The following is a 21955-nucleotide window of genomic DNA, read 5'->3' as shown; positions in this document are numbered from 1 at the left end:
GGCAAGATCTCATTCCTTTTGATGGCTGCATAATATTCCATTGTGTATATATACCACATCTTCTTTATCTGTTCATCTGTCGATGGATATCTTGGCTCTTTCCATAGTTTGGCTATTGTGGACATTGCTGCTATAAACTTCAGGGTGCATGTACCCCTTCGGATCCCTACATTTGTATCTTTGGGGTAAATACCCTGTAGTGCAATTGCTGGATCGTAGGCTAGCTCTATTTTCAACTGTTTGAGGAACCTCCATACTGTTTTCCAGAGTGGTTGCACCAGTTTGCATTCCCACCAACAGTGTAGGAGGGTGCCCCTTTCTTGTATGGCTGTCTTCTTAATACCTTTTTTTTTTTTTTCTTTTCTCGTGTTAAGAGAATACGATCTTGGGATCAAAAAAGTTTTGGGAAGCAGTAGACAAGACAGGTTTCTTTCTCTCTCTTTTTGAGGTACAGTTGACACACAGTGTTACATTAGTTTCAGGAGTACAACGTAGTGATTCAACAAAATCTATACCTTACACTCTGCTTGCCACAAGCATAGCTCCCATTTGTCCCCATACAGTGCTGTTACAGTACAATACAAACTGACTGTATTCCCAGGCTGTACCTTCATCCTGGTGACTCCTTCATCCCCTAACTGGGAGCCTGTATCTCCTACTCTTCATCCATTTGTCTGTCTTTTTATCCCCCCTTTGCTCTGCAATCACCAGTTCTCTGTATTTATGGATCTGTTTCTGCTTTTCTTTGTTCATTTGCTTTTTTTTTTTTTAGATTCCACATATATTTGAAATCACATAGTATGTGTCTTTCTCTGTCAGACTTATTTCACTTAGCATAATACCCTCTACCTACCATATTGTCACAAATGACAAGATCTCATTCCTTTTTTCTTGACTAATATTGTGAGATATATATATATATATATATCTCACACATCTTATTTATCCACCTGTCTATCGATGGACGCCTGAGTTACTTCCATAGGTTGGTTATTGTAAATGATGCTGCAATAAACATAGAGGTGCATAGATCATTTCAAATTAGTGTTTTCATTTTCTTTGGGTAAATACACAGTGGTGGAGTTGGTGAATCCTATGATAGTTCTATTTTTCATTTTTTAAGGAGCCTCCATATTCTTTTCCACAGTGGCTGCACCAATTTACATTCCCACAAACAGTGCATGAGGGTTCTGTTTTCTCCACATCCTCGCCAACACCTGTTTTTTTTTTCCCTTTTGATACTAGCCATTCTGGCAGGTGTAAGGTGATAGCTCAGTGTGGTTTTGATTTGTATTTCCCTGATGACTAGTGATGTTGAACATATTTTCATGTGTCTGTTGGCCATTTGTATGTCTTGTTTGGAAAAAATTCTATTCGGGTCCTCTGCCCATTTTTTTGATTGGATTATTTGGGGTTTTTTGGTGTTGAATTGTATAAGTTATTTATATATTTTGGAAATTAACCCTTCATCAGGTGTATCATTTGCAAATATCTTCTTCCATTCAGTAGGTTGCCTTTTTGTTTTGTTTCCTTCATTGTGCAGAAGCTTTTTATTTTGATGTAGTCCCAATAGTGTATTTTTGCCTTTGTTTCCCTTGCCTGACAAGACAGATTCAGAAAAATATTACTAAGGTTGATGTCCAAGAAATTACTGCCTGTGTTTTCTTCTAGCATTTTTATGGTTTTGGGTCTCACATTTAGGTCTTTAATCCATTTTGAGTTTCTTTTTTTGTATGCTGTGAGAAAGTTGGCCAGTTTCATTCTTTTGCCTGTAGCAGTCCAGTTTTCCCAGCACCATTTATTGAAAAGACTGTCTTTCCCCCATTGCATATTCTTGCCTCCTTTGTCCTAGATGAATTAACCTGTATAAGCATTCATTCATTTCTGGGCTCTCTCTCCTGTTCCATTGATCCACGTGTCTGTTTTGTGCCAGTACCATACTCTTTCAATTCCCGTAGCTTTGTAGTATATTTTGAAATCAGAGCATGATGCCTCTAGAGAGCTTTGTTCTTCTTTCTCAAGATTGCTTTGACTATGCAGGATCTTCTGTGATTCCATATCAACATTAGGATAGTTTATTCTGAGATGTGTGAAAAATCCTGTTGTATGTTGATAGTAATTGCATTGAATCTATATATTGCTTTGGGTAGTATGGACATTTTAACAATATTATTCCTCCAATCCATGAGCATGATGTATCTTTTCATTTGTGTATGGTGTCTTCAATTTCTTTTATCAGTGTTTTATAGTTTTCAGAGTATAGGTCTTTCACTTCCTTGGTAAGGTTTATTCCTAGGTATTTTATTCTTTTTTGGTGCAGTTACAAGTGGAATTGTTTTCTTAATTTCTCTTTCTGCGTTGTTATTAGTATATAGAAATGCAACAGATTTCTGTATATAAATTTTTTATCTTGCAACCATAATGAATGCATTTATTCTGTTTTGGTGAAGTCTTTAGGGTTATCTATGTACAGTACCCTGTCATCTGCAAATAGTGAGTTTTCCTTTTTCCCTACCCATTTGGATACCATTTATTTCTTTTCATTGTGTGATTGCTATGGCTGCAATTTACAGTTCCATGTTAAATCAAAGTGGTAAGAGTGGACATCCTTGTCTTGTTCCCGACCTTAGAGGAAAAGCTTTCAGTTTTTCACCATTGAGTATGATGTTAGCTCTGGTTCGTCATGTATGGTCTTTATTATGTTGAGGTATGTTCCCTCTAAGCACACTTTGTTGAGCCTTTTTTTATCACGAATGGTTGTTAAATTTTGTCAGATGCTTTTTTGCATTTATTGACATGATCATATTATTATCCTTTGTTTTGTTAATGTGGTATATCACATTGATTTGCAGATATTGACCATCCTTGCTCCCCAACATAAGTCCCACTTGATTGTGGTGATCCCTTTAATGTGTTGTTGGGATTGGTTTGCTAATATTTTTCAAGGATTTTTGCATCTGCTTTCATCAGGTATATTGGCCTATAGTTTTCTTTTTTTGTAGTGTCTGGTTTTAGTGTCAGGGTAATGTTGACCTCATAGAATGTATTTGGAAGCTTGCTTCCTCTTCTGTGTTTTGGAATAGTTTGAGAATTGGTGTTAACTCTTCTTTAAATGTGTGGTAGAATTCACCTGTGAATCCATCTGGTCCTGGGCTTTTGTTTGTTGGGAGTTTTTTGATTACTGATTGAATTTTGTTATTAGCTTGGTCTGGTCAGATTTTCTATTTCTTCTTGACTGACTTGTGGAAGATTGTACATTTTTTTAATTAACATATTTGTTTCAGGGGTACAGGTCTGTGATTCATCAGTCTCACACAATACACAGTGCTCACCATAACACATACCCTCCCCAGTGTCCAGCACACAGCCACTCCATCCCTCCCACCCCCCGAAGATTGTACATTTCTAAGAATTTATCCATTTCTTCTAGGTTGTCCAGTTTGTTGGCATATAATTTTTCTTAGTAATCTTTTATATTCTTTTGTATTTCTGTGGTGTTCATTGTTATTTCATTTCTGATGTTATTTATTTGGATCCTCTCTTTTTTTCTTGATGAGTTTGGCTAAAGTTTTATCAATTTTGTTTATCTTTTCAAAAAACCAGTTCTTGGTTTCATTGTTTTTTTTTTAAGTCTCTATTTCATATATTTCTGCTCCAATCTTTATTATTTCCTTCTATCTGTTGATTTTTCTGCCTGGATGATCTATCCATTGTTGTAAGTGGGTGCTAAAGTCCCCTGCTGTTATTATATTACTGTCAATTTCTCCCTTTATATTTTTCAGTATTTACTTTATGCAAGTGCTCCATTGTTGGGTGTGTAGATAATCACAATTATTACATCCTCTTGTTGTGTCGATCCCTTTATCATTATGTAATGCCATTTTTTGTTACCTACCCTAACCACTCTATTTAAAACTAAAACCCGCCCTGTCGTATTCACATATGCCTGATCCCCTTACACTGCTAAATTTTTTCATAACACTTTGATTTACTCATTTATATAACACTTGGTACCTTTTAATTATTATGTGAAGTGATTTTTGTTTGTCCCTCATGACATGTCCTTTAATGTCCCCTTTTGTTTGCAAGCTTCATGAGGACAGATTTTTGTTTGCCTTACTCAGTAAAGTATCTCAAGCATCTAGGCTAATGCCTAACCTATAGTAAATGCTAAACTGTTATTTGCTGATAAAGTGAAGGCCAGTGTTGCTGGTTCCCAGTGCAGTGTTCTTTTCTCATCATTTCCATTTACCATCCACAAAGGATTAATTTGGAAACGCACATCTGCTTTGCAAACATATCCATGGTACAGTTCTTTTAAAGACTCTTAAAATTATTGATCACAGTTGAGTTTAGGCATGTTTCAGTAATGTAGGTGTTTCATCCATGTACATATGCTTGTGTAACCTTTCCATAAATGATGTGTATGTATTCCTACAACTATATTTTTATTTTACAGTCATATTTGTGGAAGGGGTCAGGCTATGTCATTTCTAAGTAATGAAACCTATAACTGTATTATCAGTTACTGAAATTAAATGAATTTCTATAGTTATATTTGCTTTTCATAAGATAATTTGTAGATGGGGACAGATTATGTTCTTATTTTTACATAATGAAATCTGTAAGTAAAAACATTAAACTTTTGCTGAAATTAAAAATGAACATCTTAATAGTAATATAAACAAAGCTATGATTTGTGAATTTACTCAGTAATTATTTTGATTCTTACATATATATTGTCTTTTTGGGTTTTAGTTATCACTTAAATACACGGCAAGTGTAATAATGAATGTCAGTGGTGCAGTTCTGCTTAAGGAGGGTGCTTTGGGTTATCAGTTATTTTATATTAATCAGTTAATATGTGTAAAAGTGCATTGGAAAGCATTTATCCTTTTTGAAGCCTTACAAGAAACTTGAGAGAGGCAAGTCCTGTATCAATATACCTACTTTACAGGTGAGAAAATTGAGTTTCAAAGAATAAATGATTTATCTAAGGTCACATACTAGAGGTAGCAAAACCAGGTATAAACCTTCTGATCCAAAAACACTACCTGTTTTATTCCATATAGGTTTATCCATGAATCAGTGTAAATGTACTCTTATTATATAAATGTGATGAAAGCCATAGTACTCTTCTACATTATCATAGATGAGAATGGACAAATCAGAATGACTTCGCCATGTAGTTTCTTTCCTGTGAATTATAAGAATAGATGGATGGATATATTTGTATTTATATACATACCTGTATTTACATATTATATAGATCATATGTATGTATTTACACATATAAACCAATACATACAACCTAAAAATCCATTTCAAATATATGGAAAGTGGAGCAAGCAAGGAAAAGTGTGGAGTTTTTTTTCTGTGTTTTCTTTTTTTTTTTTTTAGAGAGAGAGGGAGAGAGAATCTAAAGCCGGCCCCACACCCATCTAGTAGACACTTAAATAATATGCAATTAAGTAAAGCGGTCACTGTTTTTCGATTGAATAACTGTAAGTATTAAGTATTCAGAGGGGCACCTTCATTAAGCATCTAATTCTTGGTTTTGGCTCAGGTCATGACCTCAGGATCGTGAGACTGAGCCTTGTGTGGGGCTCTGTGCTCAGTGAGGAGTCTGAGATTCTCTCCCTCTCCTCTTGCCCCTCCCCCCCTCAAATGAATGAATGAAAGAGTAAATAAATCTTTAATAAAATAGACATTGATGAAAGAGACCAATGATAGCTTTGCACATAAACTTTTGTTTCATAATGACAGTTTATCATTTGAGTTTAATTGTAATACTTAAAAGATTTAAATTATTGATTTTTCCATATTGCTAAGCAGAATTTGGTTAATAGAATCTTTGAGTTTAACAGATATTATGACTAGTTGGGGACCCTTAGTGTTTTGGCAGGGTCAAAAGTTTATCAACTGTTACACTGAAGTTAGATTAGTAAGAGTTAGTTAGTTCGAGTCAGATTAAAAATTAACTCAAGCCTTTAAAGTAGAAAACAGAAGGTGTCCATAATGCAAAAATAAAATTAGGCCATTTTTAATTTTCCAGAAAAATTAGTTCTGATCACCTTATTTTCTTTGCCTTTGGGAGGTCTGTGCAGCGTTCTCTGACACAGTGGGAAGAAAGAGGGAGCCTATACTTTGACCTTGTCTGCTCTCTTTGCAGAGGCTTTCCTTAAATTGTTACAGGGAAGGTTCATTCTCTTGGGCCAGTAGCTTCCTTGATTTTTGGAAATGCATATTTGGGGAGTGTTTTAATGTCATTGGTGCAGTTTGCTTAAGGAGGGTGCTTTGGGTTATCAGAACAATACTCAGTTGCATTTTCTTCTAGGACAACCTAACCAAGATTGCCCTTAGAGACTGTTTCACATCCCTCCCTCCATAGGTTAGGGAATTTACTCCTTTGTATTCTTCACAGTAAGCATTACCCCCTTTCCTGTGGTCTTTTCTGTACTCAGACTCCTAAAAAGAAATGGCATGTATCATGACTAACTTTGAGATTTAACTGCCTGAAGTCTGTTTCAGACTCACTAGTGCAAAGCAACCATACTAGTTAAAAAAAAAAAAAAAAAAGTCCAAATCTACAGCATGGGTAACTTTTACTTCTTTATTGAGCCAAGAATGTGGTCAGGACCAGGAGGTGGTTGGTAATTGAGGAGGCAAAATCATCAGGATTGATAAGGCTGAGGTCAAGTTTGTGTTTGTGACACCAGAGTACTCAGAAGATGAGTCAATTCAACGAGAGGAGAAAAAAATCAAACCAGTTGTCTGAGAGGTAGCATGAGTAGAAGGAGCAGGAACTTGGGAATTGGACAGACATGTTTAAATGCACATTCCCAGACCAGATGAAGCCGGACCCACTGATTCAGAATCTCTCTGTGAGGGGCTTTGGAATTTGCATGCCAGGAATCAAGTCCACAGAAATCTGAAATACAGTATTCTAGGGGTTCAGAGGAATGAACTAACAAAAATATTTAGTGTATGCTTCATGAAGTAGTTGGGATTGACACTAGATCTTGACTAGGTTGGATTTTGATATATAGGAAGAAGGAGGAATGTAGAATCAAACAGAAGATTCCATTTAGGGGAAATAACTGGGTAAGGAAGGACCCAGAAAGCAATAACAGATATTTGAGAAACACTATTCTGTGAGCACCTTATGGACAAGGCCATCTATTCTTGCAGAGCCTTACATTTAGGAGCTTACATTTAGGTGCTCAGTAAATGTTTTTTGAATTGTGAAGGTTGTGGACCAACAGGAGTATGGAAGGGGTCAAGGCAGATTTTTGAAGAGTCTTGAATCTGAGGCCAAGAAGTTCCTTCTTGATTTTGTAAACCAAGTTTTTGAAATGGAGAGTCAAGTGATGAAAGTGTCATTTAGGAAGATTAACCTGGTTTCCATAATACCTGGCCTGAGAGAGCCTGGGTAAGGAGGTTATAAAATAGGTCAATACTCCCTTATTTTCATGCTGTCAACATTTGAAAAAGTGATCTCTTGAGCCACACCCTCCTGGCTCAATTCTCTACTCCATTTATCTCCTCTGTAAGATGTGTATAGTGACACATGGTGAAGATTGGGTCACATGAGATAACCTGTGTTTAAGTTCCTCATAACATACAGGCTAGCTGATAGTGAAAATTCAAAACTTGTGGCTATTACCCGCAGAAACTTAATCCTGTTCATCTTTACAAACCTAACTTTTTTCTCCGTCTGGAAGAGAGATTGTTTTGTTGTTGTTAGGCTAACTTGATTAATCTACATTTGCTTACATTTTTAAAATCTTCATGTTCCTGTGACTATAGATTTAGTTTAACATTCAGGACTTTTCCTGGAGAGACTGAAAAAGTAATAAAGATTTCATTCTCTGATATTTAGTTCCTTTTTTTTTCAGACAGCACGAGTTTTGTTAATTAGCAAAAAATGAAAGACCAAGCTACGTGCTAGTTTCAAAACTGTTTTTCCTGCTGAATGATTCGCACCTATAGATGCACTCATGTTAGGAAACTGAATGTATTTTGAAAATTGTTTCAAGGATTTGAATCACAATTTTAGAAAATCCCGAGTGCTCCCCATAATCAGATTAAACCTTAGCTGTTTGCCCAACTGCCTACATCAAATTGCCTATGTCTTGAGCTTCTTAATAATGCTTAATCTAATGCCTTAACCCTTAAAAATTTACCCTACAAGAAAACATATCTTCCACTCTCTGTCTTTCCCACTGGATCATCATTATTTCATTACTAAAACCCTAAGTAGAGCAGATTATTGGATTTGTATATTGTATTTGAAATAATGAGGAAAGAGAACGCATATATATACATAGTTTGTTTTCCTACTTTTTCCCTGTCAGTTTGGAAGTAGTGAAAATTGATTACAAACTTAAGTGTATGGATAAAAATGAAATAAGTGGATAAGATAGGACTTACTTGGCATGACCTAGGAGGAGACAATATTAGAAGAGACTAAGATTAGGTGGGAAAACTGGAAGACCCATCAGATGTGTTGAGGGCAGTGAAGACACCAGCCTGGCTGGTATGAAGCTGTTGCATCAAGGACTGGTCCCAGCAAGGCCGGAGGACTGCTTTGGACCAAATGGAATGAAGTTTCTGGGTTTCTGGTTCAAAGTCCATGATGCCCTCCAGCATAAAATTCTTTCCTATCTGCTAGACTTTTTTATCTTGTATGGCTTGACTCCCTATCAGTTCACTTTCAAATAAAATAGAATAATTGCAGCTTCAATTTGTGGGCCACTTCAGAGGAAATTCAGGCAGCATCCCCAGTGGTGATAAAAGAAATGTCCTGTGCTTGTATAACACTTTTCAGTTTGGAGAGCATTTTCACAGCATCCTCTCAGTTGATGTCATTTAGTTAGTTGCTTTTGTATTATCTTTGTTTACTTATTATTTGCTGCCCCCCCCCCCGACTGCAGTATAAGCTCTGTAAGGGCACAGACTTTGTATATCTTGTTTACCACTGTAATTTCAGCTCTAGGATTGTGCCTGCACGTAATAGACACTCAAAGAATACTTGTTGGATAAATGGACGGCTGTGTAGAGTAGCGCTCCCTTGTTTGAGGAAACAAACTCAGATTGTCTTATCCAGAGTCCTACAACTAGTAAGTAAGCGGTGGATTGGGGATTCAAACCCTTTTTATACCCGTCTCTTGTCTTCTACCCTGTTGCTTATTTTATTATACCAGTTGGATTTCCTGATACTCATGGTATTTTCAGCATGTCTTGCAAAAACACAAACCATAAAAAGTGACAGGTTTGACCATATCAGAATTTAAAATTGAGACGATAAAAGACACCATAGGTAGTCATTTTAAAAAATCAAGCAACGGGGGCACCTGGGTGGCTCAGTCGGTTAAGTGTCCGACTCTTGATGTCAGCTCAAGTCATGGTCTCGGTTGTGAGATCCAGCCATGCATGGGGTTCCATGCTCAGCACAGAGTCTGCTTGAGATTCTCTCTCTCCCTCTGCCCTTCCCCCTACTTGTGCTTGCTCTAAATAAATAAGTAAGTAAGTAAGTAAAATCTTTAAAAAAACAAGCAACAGACTAGGAGAAGGTATTTGCAATCTATATTAACAATATAGACTGTTACATATACAAATGATTTTTATAAGTCAATAAACAGAAGACAAGCAATTCATTAGAAGCATACATAAGAGTTATTAAATGGCAGCTCCCTGAAGAGGAAACCTATAGAGTCAGGAAACTTTTAAAGACACATCCCACTGCAGTAATAGGAAATGCAAATTAAAACCATGTCACAACCCTGAACTTGGCAAAAATTTAAAAGATGGACAGTAGCAAGTCCCATAAGTTCATAAGAGCAATATGGTAGTTTTTACTAAAATTAAACTTGTATTCCCCAAACAACATAGCAATTCCACAACTAGACTTATTTTCAGAGAAAGTCTGTTATGAAAACAAGGAGATTGTATAAAGCAGCATTGTTTGTAATAGAATAACTGAAAACCTATGATTCCATCATGAGGAAATGGATAAATAACAATATAGAATATTCACATGATGGAATATTACACAGCAGTTACAATGAATGAACTAGGTCTGCAGGTATCATCACGAGTAGATTAAGCTAAGCTAAGTATGATATAATTTATATATATCTTTAAAATATGTTAAGTAGTGCTGTTTTTGTGAATATCTGTATATAATTGTATAGAAATACAGATAAGGCCTGAAATCAAATTTATTACAATAGTTATATCTGAGGAAGGAATGAGGGACAAAAGATTAGGGAGATTTGCAAAGGGAATGATGACTTCATCAGTTATACCTTATTCCTTAATTCCCAGTACGTAGTAGGTACATTCGATAAATATTTATTGAATTAATTTGAAAAGATTTGAAACAAATATGACACAATTTCAATGTACGTGATATATTTATTTTGTCATGCTCTACATTTTTTTGCCGTTACATTTTTTCCCAAGTTAAAAATCGGTTTGGATTTGGCATCTGCATTATATTCTCAGGTCAGATCTGTTAAGTATGGCACATGTAGGACAGGTGAGCCACAAGGCAGGAGGGCCTTCCTTTGTTTTCTTAAACCCTAGTCCTTTCCTCTTGGCTGACCAAATCAACCTAGGACCTTAGAAGGCCAGACTCTAGCATCCATGCAATTTTAGAGAACAAAAGGACTTACTGTACAAGGGCATGTTTGTCATTCTCAGCATCAGTTAAAGGAAAAAGGATATTTTCCCATGTGCAGAAAGAGACTGAAGAGCCATATACTGACAACAATAGCATCTAAGTTGAATTCTTACTGTGTCCCAGGTTCTGAGAACCTTTCCTGTTGTCACTCATCTTCACAGCAGCCCTGTGAGTTGGCAGTGTCAATTCTTTTCTTCATACACCAGTTAATAAGAAAAGAAAGGAAAAGAAAAACAAGAAAAACATCTATGACCCTTATTACTATTGGAGGCAATTTACTCTTTGAGGGAGATACTTTGGATTGAAGTTATCCAATCACCGATCAGCCCATTTGTTTATACCTGCTTCTAGCTGATGATAAAATCTCTTTACCAAAAGTGGCCAGACTGAAGGGTCAATAAATAATAGTTCAATCAAGCAGTAGCTTATCAGGGCAGTCACGACAGGACCTATTTTAATATATCATGGAGTTAAAATACTACATCCAAATCTAAAGCAAAATCAAATCCTCAAAGAAGGAAAAGACATCCTATAATTAAAGCAATTTATGCATTGTTATAAAGAAACTTTATGGTCATCATTTGGTGGATGGAAGAGAAGAGAAATCCATGTGTCTATAGATTCTCCCCACCCCTCCAAAAAAAGTCCAAATTAGGTCCATCTGGAGGAATGGTATCAGAGGGAATTATTTGCTGCCCCCCTCAGACTGCAGTATAAGCTCTGTAAGGGCACAGACTTTGTATATCTTGTTTACCACTGTAATTTCAGCTCCAGGATTGTGCCTGCACGTAATAGACACTCAAAGAATACTTGTTGGATAAATGGACGGCTGTGTAGAGTAGCTCTCCCTTGTTTGAGGAAACTGAAACTCAGATTGTCTTATCCAGAGTCCTACAACTAGTAAGTAAGTGGTGGATTGGGGATTCAAACCCTTTTTATACCTGTCTCTTGTCTTCTACCCTGTTGCTTATTTTATTGAGAACCTTTCCTGTTGTCACTCATCTTCTACCCTGGCGCAAGCCGAAAGGAAATGGTTATATTGATAGAAATATGGCTTTCAGAGTATGAGAGGTAATAGTTCTGCCACATTCTGAAAATGTTCACTTCTGAGGGCTCACTTTAAAAAAGATGCTGACAAACTAGAATAAATCCAAAGGAGAACGCCGAAGAGTGTGAGGGTCTAGAGCTTATGTCATAATAGATGGACATGTGTCTAATACCTAATATATTCAACCAATGCTTGTGGGCGGAGGAAGGAAGGAAAGACCAGGCGACACAGTACGGAAGGGAGGGAGGGAAGGAAGGAGGATGGGAGAAGTTGGGCTCACTACGACTGGTTAGCTAGGGAACGGGAGGCATGGTGGGAAATGCCTGCTCTCAATGTCTGAAGGGCTCTCAGGTGAAAGGAAAAACACCAGCTGTGTATGATTTCAGAGGAAAAAGGTAGGATTGATGGGTAACAGTTGAATAGAGAAGGATTTTTAGCTCAAAGTTTTTCCGAAAACAAAAAACATTTTAAAAACAATGTGCTGCCTTACAAAGTAGTGAGAAGTCTTTTTCTGGAGTATTTTCCAGTAAGGTGGGTGAATTTCTACCAGAATTATTGTAGAAAGTGGTTATTTCTGACTTTGGGTGGAAAGTTGAGTTAGATGTCTATGATTCTCTGATATTGTGAGAGCCAATAACTGCTCATTGATTCATTTGAGGTTTTAAACATCATTCTGTATTTTTCCTTTCTATGTTTCTATTCATCAGAAAAAGTCTGGACTATGCAGGGCTGATTCTTACAGCTTTATAGTGCTCTGTGATGGGAAAGGAATTGTAATATTATTGTAGTATTTTAAAAGTTATTTTTCACAAAACAAGTTTTGTGTTGTGTGTAAGTTTAAGAAATGGAGAAATAATCACATAAAAATTTTCAAATATTTTAATTTTACCTAAAGATATTAAATCTCCACGTAAGGAAGGACAGTTACTCTTTAGAAGGATACTCTCTCTGTTGGATATAATATTAATACTCCGTATAGCCTTGTTAAAGATCATCTGAAGAAACCAGGCTACGATTTATAAACTGGCAGTAAATCCTGGTATTTCTTTAATTTTTATATGTTGGATACACACAAAGCTAGAGGCTCTTTTGCAGGAGTTAAGAGTGTGGCCAAAGGTTAAATTTCATACTGTTAATCTACTAATTGTGTTGGAATTACACATGAGTAACAGGAGAAAGTTATACTTATTTTACTGATTCTAAAATGTGGTAGGACACTTGAGACATATCAATGTTCCATGAATACTTGTCATAAAATCTTTGTTTCTAGGTAAATGGCACTCAACAGCAGGTAATTAAGTCATCAGAAGAAGGGAGGGTGGTTTTTTCCTGTATTATGTAAATGAGGTTCCAGATGACAAAACTTAGCGGTGCCAGAGTCAAGACAAGAACCTGGGTTTCTCAATTCATATTCCAGTACTTTCTGCCTCATTATGATAATTACTGACTTTATAGTGAAGCAGTTATGTTTACTAAGTGGCTGAATGTATGGGCAGTTCCCTTTAAGAGATCCTTTGGAATTGGGAAAGCTCATTTTTGTTAAATAGGATTTTTAGTTAGTGTATATGACTGATTTTATCCTGCATTCTGACATTCTGCTAAGTGCATGCAAGCTATCCTTACAGGTTTGGCAGGAATATGTTTTATTCTGAAAGATTTAAGCTAACGTAACCATTGCTGTCATGGAGTTAAATAGGTTTCTCTGTGAATACATTCAGGTGATTCCTACGTTAAAGAATTCTAGAGCCTGAAGGAATAGTAAGCTAGAACGAGCAGTTAGGTGAAAATCAGACTACTCCCTCCAGTCCTTCAGAGGGATGAGTTAGAGGAAGTGGCAAACCAGTGTGGTAAGGTTTTCCTTGCAGTTGGAAGGGAACACTGTAAAGTTTGGGGGTTTTTTGTATGTTTTTTTTTCCTTCTAATTGTTACCAGCTGCTACCTTCGTAAGTCTGTTGGACTTAAGAGTGCTACATTAATGAGTCCGTGGATATGAAGAAAATACTGATAAACAGCTTTCATTTCCCCACAGTTCCTAGTTTGTCTAGTGAAACAAAGGAGGCTCTCTCTTTAAGAATCAGGTTCTTGTCTGTCCCAGAGATCTGCAGTGGAACACTTCATCCCCAAGTCCAGCATTAATTTGAGTTGGCCTGTTCCGTTACAACCAAGAAGGACCACAAAGGTTTCCTACCACGCGCTGCCCGGCTATGCTGGCGGCCCAGCACAGCATTATCTAACCTTTATGCCTCGTTTGCTACTGGCTGCTGGAGTCACTTACATTCTCAGTCCTACGGCAACTTTATGCAAACGAGTTGGCTGGACTTTCTCCTTTTAAATAAGAAACAAAAACTTCATAGCCTAACATCTTTAACTTTTCTAATATGTCCAAATGCAACATATTTATTTTCGTACAATCAGGCTAGCAAACTTTCCTTAAGTCATTACTTCTCTGGCTACTAATTTTGGCCGTTATTTGAGAAAGCACTGGAAGCGGTAATCGGTGAGGTCACTAGGAGAAGTGGCCGTGGAAGCCAGGCTCTCAGAACTACTGCTCGGTTGCTGCTTCCACTGTATCTTCCAGAAGGCATGTCTGCTGCCTCCAGCGTGTTCTCGAAGGACACTCAGGACTGTTTTTCAGCCATCCCTTCCCCTGCCCAGAGTCACCGTCCAGTAGTGTACTGACTTCATCCTTTCCTTTTAGGGCTTGGGAGGGAAAACCTTATAGCTGTAGTACCTAACGTTTCTATACTGATACAGTTCTAAAAATTTAACAAGAAAAATAAGCTTTGAGTGCTGAAAAGCTAAAACTGGGTGAAGACTTCTGCCAAGAAAATCTTTTTAAAGTCTAAGGTCATGAAGTTAACAGTCTATTTTGTGTGTGTTTATTTTATGGAAGTTAAAGGAATGGATTGACACACTTACTTTTTAAAGAAAACCTGGTAATAGTCTCTTAAATTATTTATATGACTTAAAGTTGTTGTGCTTCTAACTCTAATTTTTATGATACATCTATAACCATTTCAAATAGGCATTTATTTTAAACTGTTTCTTCTACCTTATTAAAAGTCACACAGAAGATAAGCATTCGAAGGAAGACCTTGCTTGCATGTAATTGAACTAAAAAATTGTGGAACGAGTGAACTGACCGAGGTAACCTAATTTACTGAGCAGAACTTACCCTGTTAATTTAGAAGGCTAGAGATTTCAGTTTGCCTGATTTCAATCCTACCTGCCCAGTTTACTTCCAAATTATGCATCAGTTCTACATACTTCAGGCATATATAAAGCTAAAATAAATTATCATTTATTTCATTATGTGTTTATATTTCCAATAGTGGCTTCAGAATTTTTATATGGGCCAAGAATGGGATGGCCATCTGGTTGAATGGAGGATGGGGACTGGGGGATGCTTGAAGTTTGTTTTGCACTTCAAAGAAAATGAGAAAACTTACAAAATTTTTTCTATTCTCCATTGAATAGAAATGATTTGTCAGTAAGAAAAAGGATAGTAATGTTATAAAAGTGCTCATTTAGCAGGGTTCAAACAATAGCTCAAGAAGAACCCAGAGAGAAGATTGTGTGATGCAAAGCTAATAGAAAAAAATGGGAGTCAGACACTTATATTTCCATAATTTTCTTTATTTTGACACAATACCTTGGCAAAGACAATGGGCTGAGCCACATGTGTATAATTGTGATCATTTTGTCTTCTGCCTCTTATCTGTAAAATAGATAATACTTGTCACCTCTTGATCCACCCCCCATCAACCTCCCTATAGAATTATCTGTCTTCATCCCTTAGCTCAGTGTTTTGGGAGAACAAGTTGGATTGGTGATTAAATGTTGATAAATTACTTAAGGTGAATTAAGGCAATATCCCAGAAGATGCTCAAAATAACATGAGACATATATATATATATATATATATATATATATATATATGATTCACATATATAAAATTAGTTTGTAAAACTTTCTAACCGTCAATAAAAGTTAAGTGGCCATCAACAAAGGCCTTCTCCCCCCCGCCCCCGCCAACTCAGGCTGCATTTTGCCTTTCCATGACTTATTTTCTTCTTAGAGCCTGCCAATGATGCTCAATTTGATTTTCCATTATCTGGATTAAAATGCTAAGGGAAGGGTATGCTTTACCTTCACCTCTAAAAGACTTCACTCAATGAAGTGTGGATTAATTGTCACTTTATGATAATATACTGCTAAACAGCAAAGTGTGTGATAAGGATTTCATTCATCAGGGAAAGAATCTAGATTGCTCATTAAGTCCCCTTATTGGCTGGGATTATAGCTTGAAAGAAGGAAGATACAGAACAGTCCATAGGACTCACATATTGTCTCTTGCTCAATATTAGCAATAAAAGAACACATCTTTTGACTTTACAATAAATCTACTGTAAACTGTAGATATTTTTAGAATGTATAGAAATAGAATACACAGAAATAGATAGGTATGATTATTGCTTAAAAAATTAGGAATAAAATCTGGCTCATTTTTTCCCAAGAAATCATTAAAACTTTCCTTTGTTTTCATTCAAAAGGAAACCACTTATACAGACAGAATAGCCAACCTGCTTCCCCTCTGTTCAGTACTTGATAACCAGGGCACATACAAACAGAATCTCCTTTCATTGCTGTTGTTAATTGTGAAAGAGCTTTATTCTTCTCCATGTCCCCAAATTCAGAAACTGGTACAGTTCCAAGGTGTCCTGAATCCAACTGTCTGGCTTTGGAGTAAATCTCCAAGGAGTTTTGTATTCATTCACTACTTCCTGTGGAAGTAGAAGTTGTAATAATCATTATGAGGATCTCGGATTGTAACCTTAGCATCATTATTAGCTTTTTTTTTGTTCCTTACATATTCAGTATTGAATCTCTGAATGACGTTATTTTGTAGTTGTGAAATTGACACTCTTTGTTTTCCTGTACAGCAGATTTCATTTTATTCCCTCAAAATTGGCAGTTATTTAATATCTTTTAATGGGCCCAGAATGTTACGAAAGAAATACGGTTTTGCACTTTATTTCCATACTCTTAGAGAGAAGGCCATAATTTGCAAAGTAACTGGAAATAAACTAATACTATATCACTATTAAGAATATAAGTCTGTTCAGTAAAATTTCAGTTTCCTTAAACTTGGTTAAGATCTATGGGCTGGTGAATTAATTCACAAATCATTTAAGCATTGTTAATATATTTTTAAGGTGTTTCAAATCCATTTTTGATACTTAACAAATCAGATATACTTACCTCCTTTTTTAACCAGGGACTGTTCTGTGCTCCAGAGATACACATTTGAGCACTAGCTCACAGTAATTTTATGTACTTTTTACGTCTCACCAGTTTTTTTCACCAGCACCTCATGAATTTCCTGTAGTATCCTCTACCTTTGACATACACCCATACCCAGAAAGGTTTTCCAAGAGTTCTCTATAATTCATGTCCATGAATAATTCTGGTCCATTATTTCAGGACATCTATGGGCATAGCTCTCTGTCTTGCTTAGATCTCGTTTTTTGGAGTAAGGCCAGTACCACCATACCCACCAAATATCTGCCCCTACATCGAGAGAATGCTGACGGCCAGTGCAGTGGTGCTGGCTGGCGGAGTTCAGTGGTGCTCACGACCGGTATCCCAGACTCTGCTGGGCACCACTGCTGATGCCAGGGAGCCCCACAGGTACCAGATTCCAGGTGCTATTCTGCGGAAAAGTTGAGAATGACCGGTCTCTTGTTTTCTGTTCTGTACGGGAGAGACAGCAAAGCACTCCTCTCCTGCAACCCCAATATCTTATGTAGATTTAATACATCCTATTTTTTGATCACCACATTCTTCCTGGGGACTCACAGACGACTGAACCATGAAGAGTCCCATATAACACCTTTTACTTAATATCAGTGCTCTCATGTCCAAAGTTGTTACCAAGACAACCTTGTCAGTATCTGACCCCTCCACCAGGGAGCCTCCATAGGATGAGTTTCCTCCCAAGATGTTGCTCAGGCTCTTGTGCAAAGTGGGCTGCCCCACCAGTTTGCAGAGAATTCTGGAGCCAAGAGGTGAGCCAGCAGGACCACACACAATGTAGAGATAGAGCAGCAGGTGACTGAATGCGTATACGTGCCTGATAGCATTCTGGAAAGCTTTTTTTTTTTTTTTTTTAAGATTTTATTTATTTGAGAACAGAGGGAGAGGGAGAAGCAAACTCCCTGCTGAGGGGAGAGCCTGATGCAGGGCTCCATCCCAGGACCCTGAGATCATGACCTGAGCTGAAGGCAGACGCTTAACCGACTGAGCCACCCAGGTGCCTTCTGGAAAACTTTTTAAAATATGTTATTGAAATTTGTAATTTTTAAACATTGATATTTATCTCTTAAAAAGCTAACAAACACATTTTAGAGTTCTGCTAGTTGTTTTGCACTGAGTCATGGGTCTGTTTACAATTCTGGAATTACTGCAGCCTCAGTATCTGCTTGAAAATACAGTGATACTTTATCAGATCTGTCAGTGTGTCTATTCTCTCTTCCTACTTCCCAGCACTCTTTACTTGCCATGTGTATATTCATATATACATAATCCTGATAACTCTCCAAACCTGTACAAGAAGAGTGTTGTGAAAGGAAAAAGAAGTCAAAAGTTGTCTGCTTAGCCCCATTTCTGGTATGATTTTGACAGACTCATTCCCTTATTACTACATGCATTCCACAGATGGTTTTTGAGAGCCTGGTGTGTGCCAGGCACAAAGGATCTTGGCCACTTTGGGAGGAGTGTGGTTAAGGAAAACCAAAGACTATCTAGAGTCATCCAGGCAAAAGGAAGAACAGCTGCAATGGCACAGACAGAGAGGGTTGCTTTGGGGGAACTTCAGGTAATTAGATAGGCCTAGAGCACAGGGTGCTACACTTTAGGCTTCCGGAAGGAGCGGAAGCTTAGCAAAGTGGGTAGAGCTTGTGAATTTTGGCACAGCCAGCCAAAGAACTTAATAATTATTTGACGTTTTAAAAATTCTTCAGGGACGCCTGGGTGGCTCGGTCACGTAAGTGTCTGCCTTCGGCTCAGGTCATGATCCAGGGATGGAGCCCCGGGTCAGGCTCCCTGCTCCCTCTTCCTCTGCGCCCCCCCCCAACTCCTGCTCTCTTTCTTTCTCTCTCAAAGAAAATCTTTAAAAAAATTTAAAAAATAAAAATTCTTTAGATCTTATGCCAAAAAGGATTAAATTTTTCTGCAACATTCAGTTGGATACCAAGAAACTGAGGTTAAAATGCATAGTATACATGTCTCGACTACCTTAGTGTGAGTGTGGTCTGCTAATAGGGTGGACTTTCCTTCCTCTGAGCTCTCCACTGTATTTGTGCTGAATTAAAATATTGGTAATAACAGTAAACACTTATAATGATAAAAATAATGAGGTTGTCACTAGACTAGGCTTGCTTTGGGGCTTAGATTTTTATATAATTTTAACCTACTAGGGAAAAAATTCTATTTTACTGTTAACAAAACTGTAATTGGACCAGTACTCTGAGGACAGACGGCGGCAAACCCATTGAGGGAAGTCCTATGTGGGCTTATTTGTTTTGACTGAAGGAAAATCCTTGGTAGCTTTTTTTGAAGATAGCCTTTCTAACAGGTGTGTGGTTAAGTCTCATTTTTTTTTGTTTTGCAGTTCTCTGATGACTAGTCATGTTGAGCACATGAGCTTACTTGTTTTGATTGAAGGGAGTACGTCTTCTTCAGCCAGACCCCTTTTCCTATGGTGTGTTTGTGGACAAAGCAGAGTGGAGTAACTAAAGAGTTGAAGGGTCCTCTTTTTTTTTAAAATATTTTATTTATTTGATAGAGACACAGGGAGAGAGGGAACACAAGCAGGGGGAGTGGGAGAAGGAGAATCAGGCTTCCTGCCAAGCAGGGAGTCCGATGCGGGGCTTGATCCCAGGACCCTGGGATCATGACCTGAGCCGAAGGCAGATGCTTAATGACTGAGCCACCCAGGCGCCCCTGAAGGGTCCTCTTGTTACCCTTCTCCAGGCATCTCTAAAGACCTATAGAGAAATAATAGAGTAGACAGCTCCTGGTGTTGCTGATCTTTTGAAGATAGTTGAATTTTGGTAGCTTAGCGTATTTTATATAAGATTCAAGATTTAACCAAACACGGCCAATTACTGTAGAGTTGGGCTGATGACTTTTTTCTCCAGCTTTGAGATGTAATTGACCTATGACATTACGTAAGTTTAAGGTGTACAATGTAATGATTTGATGCTCTTATATATTGCAAAATGATTACCATCATAGCATTAGCTAACACCTTTATCCTGTGTCAATCTTTTCTGTGATGAAAGCATTTAAGATCTACTCTTAACAACTTCCAAGTATTTGATACAGTATTATTAACTATATTCACAGTGCTGTGTATTAGAAGCTCAGAACTTGTTAGTTTGTACCCTTTGACCAATATCTGCCCATTTTCCATACCCTCCCACCCCTGGTGACTACCACTCTATTTCTATGATTTAGCTTTTTTAAGATTCCACATAGATTGATGTCTTCCTCTGATTTATTTCACTTAGCATAATGCCCTCGAGGTTTGTCTGAGTTGTAAGGGCAGGATTTGTGTCTTATAGCTGATATTATTCCATTGCATATATATACCACATCATCTTTATCTATTCATCTGTTGACACTTAAATTGCTTTCATATATTGACTATTACAAATAGTGCTGCAGTGAACATAGGGACACAGATATTTGATATCTTGTTTTCATTTCATTGGATATATATCCAGAAGTGAGATTGCTGGATCCTGGTAGTTCTATTTTTAAGTTTTCGAGGGACCTCTGTACTGTTTTTCATAGTGGCTGTGTCAATTTCCATTTCCACCAACAGCACACAAGGGTTTCCTTTCTCCATTCACATCCTTGTTGACATTTGGTAGCTCTTTTTGAGGATAGCCATTCTAACAAGCGTGTGGTTATGTCTCATAGAGTTTTGCAGTTCTCTGATGACTAGTTATGTTGAGCACATTTTCATGTGCATTCTGGCTATCTGTAGGTCTTCTGTGAAAAAATATCTATTCAGTTCCTTTCTCCATTTTTTTAATCTGGTCGTTTTTGTGCTGAGTTGTATGAGTTGTTTATATATTTTAGGGTATTAACCCTTTACCAGATCTGTGATTTGCAAATGTTTTCTCCCTTTTTGTGCTTTGCCTTTTCATTTTGTTACTGTTTCTTCTGTTTTGCAGAAGTTTTTCAGTTTGATATAGTCCCGCTTACTTATTTTTGTTTTTATTGCTTGTGCTTTTGGTGTCATCCAAAAAAATGTTACCAAGAGCAATGTCAAGGAGCTTTTTGCTTGTGTTTTCTTTTAGGAGTTTTATGGTTTCGGGGCTTAGGTTTAAATCTTTAGCCCATTTTGAGTTAATTTTTGTGAGTATTATAAGAGAGGTCCAACTTCATTCCTCTTCATGTAGTTACTCAGTTTTTACAACACCATTTATTGAAGAGACCCTCTTTCTCTAGTGAGTATTCTTATTCCCTTGTGAAATGTTCATTGACTGTATATGTGAGGGTTTATTTTTAGGCTCTTGTTTCTGTTCCATTGGACTGTTTCTCTTCTGGTATCATACTGTTTTGATTACAATAGCTGTGTAGTATAGTTTGTAGTATGGTTCAAGATGTTTGATGCCTCCAGCTTTGGTCGTCTTTCTCAGGATTGATTTGGCTATTTGGGATCTTTGTGGTTCCATACACATTTTAGGGTTTTCTTTCTATTTCTGTGAAAAATGCCATAGGAATTTTGATAGGGATTGCATTGAATTTATAGATGACTTTGGAGAGTATGGACATTTTAACAATATTAATTCTTCTGATCCATGAACAGGGGGTATCTATTCGCATCTTCAGTCTCTTTCATCAAAATCTTGTAGTTTTCAGTGTACAGATAATTCACTTTCTTGGTTAAATTTTTTCCTAATTATTAGTTTTGATGCCATTGTGAATGAGATTATTTTCTTTATTTCTTTTTCAAATGTTTAGTTTTTAGCGTGTAGAAATGCAACTCTGTTGATTTTTGTATCCTGCAACTTTACTGAATCTATCGATTAGCTCTAACAGGTTTTTGATGGGATCTTTAGAATTTTCTATATATAAAATCATATCCTCTGCAAACAAAGATTTCTTCCTTTCTTCTTTGGATGCCTTTTCTTTTTCTTGCCTGA

General features: G+C 37.1%; 1 protein-coding gene across 2 annotated transcripts in view; it reads left to right on the top strand.

Moving 5' to 3' along the window:
• Positions 1–21955, top strand: part of ELOVL2 (ELOVL fatty acid elongase 2) — a 69410-nt gene that overhangs the window by 5947 nt on the left and 41508 nt on the right. The window contains exon 1 of one of the 2 annotated variants that reach the window (XM_073877573.1): positions 12022–12130. The exons of the other annotated variant lie outside the window; for it this stretch is intronic. The gene's annotated coding sequence lies outside the window, so the exon portion shown is untranslated. Of the gene's footprint in view, positions 1–12021; positions 12131–21955 lie in introns of those variants that run through there. 2 annotated transcript variants of the gene reach the window in all.

The sequence above is a fragment of the Callorhinus ursinus genome, unplaced genomic scaffold, assembly GCF_003265705.2.
Source record: "Callorhinus ursinus isolate GAN/ISIS: 27379988/994484 unplaced genomic scaffold, GSC_fseal_2.0 scaffold26, whole genome shotgun sequence".
NCBI classification, from domain to species: Eukaryota; Metazoa; Chordata; class Mammalia; order Carnivora; family Otariidae; genus Callorhinus; species Callorhinus ursinus.
The sequence above is the reverse complement of the archived record's forward strand: the minus strand, read 5'-3'. Positions and strand labels throughout refer to the sequence as shown.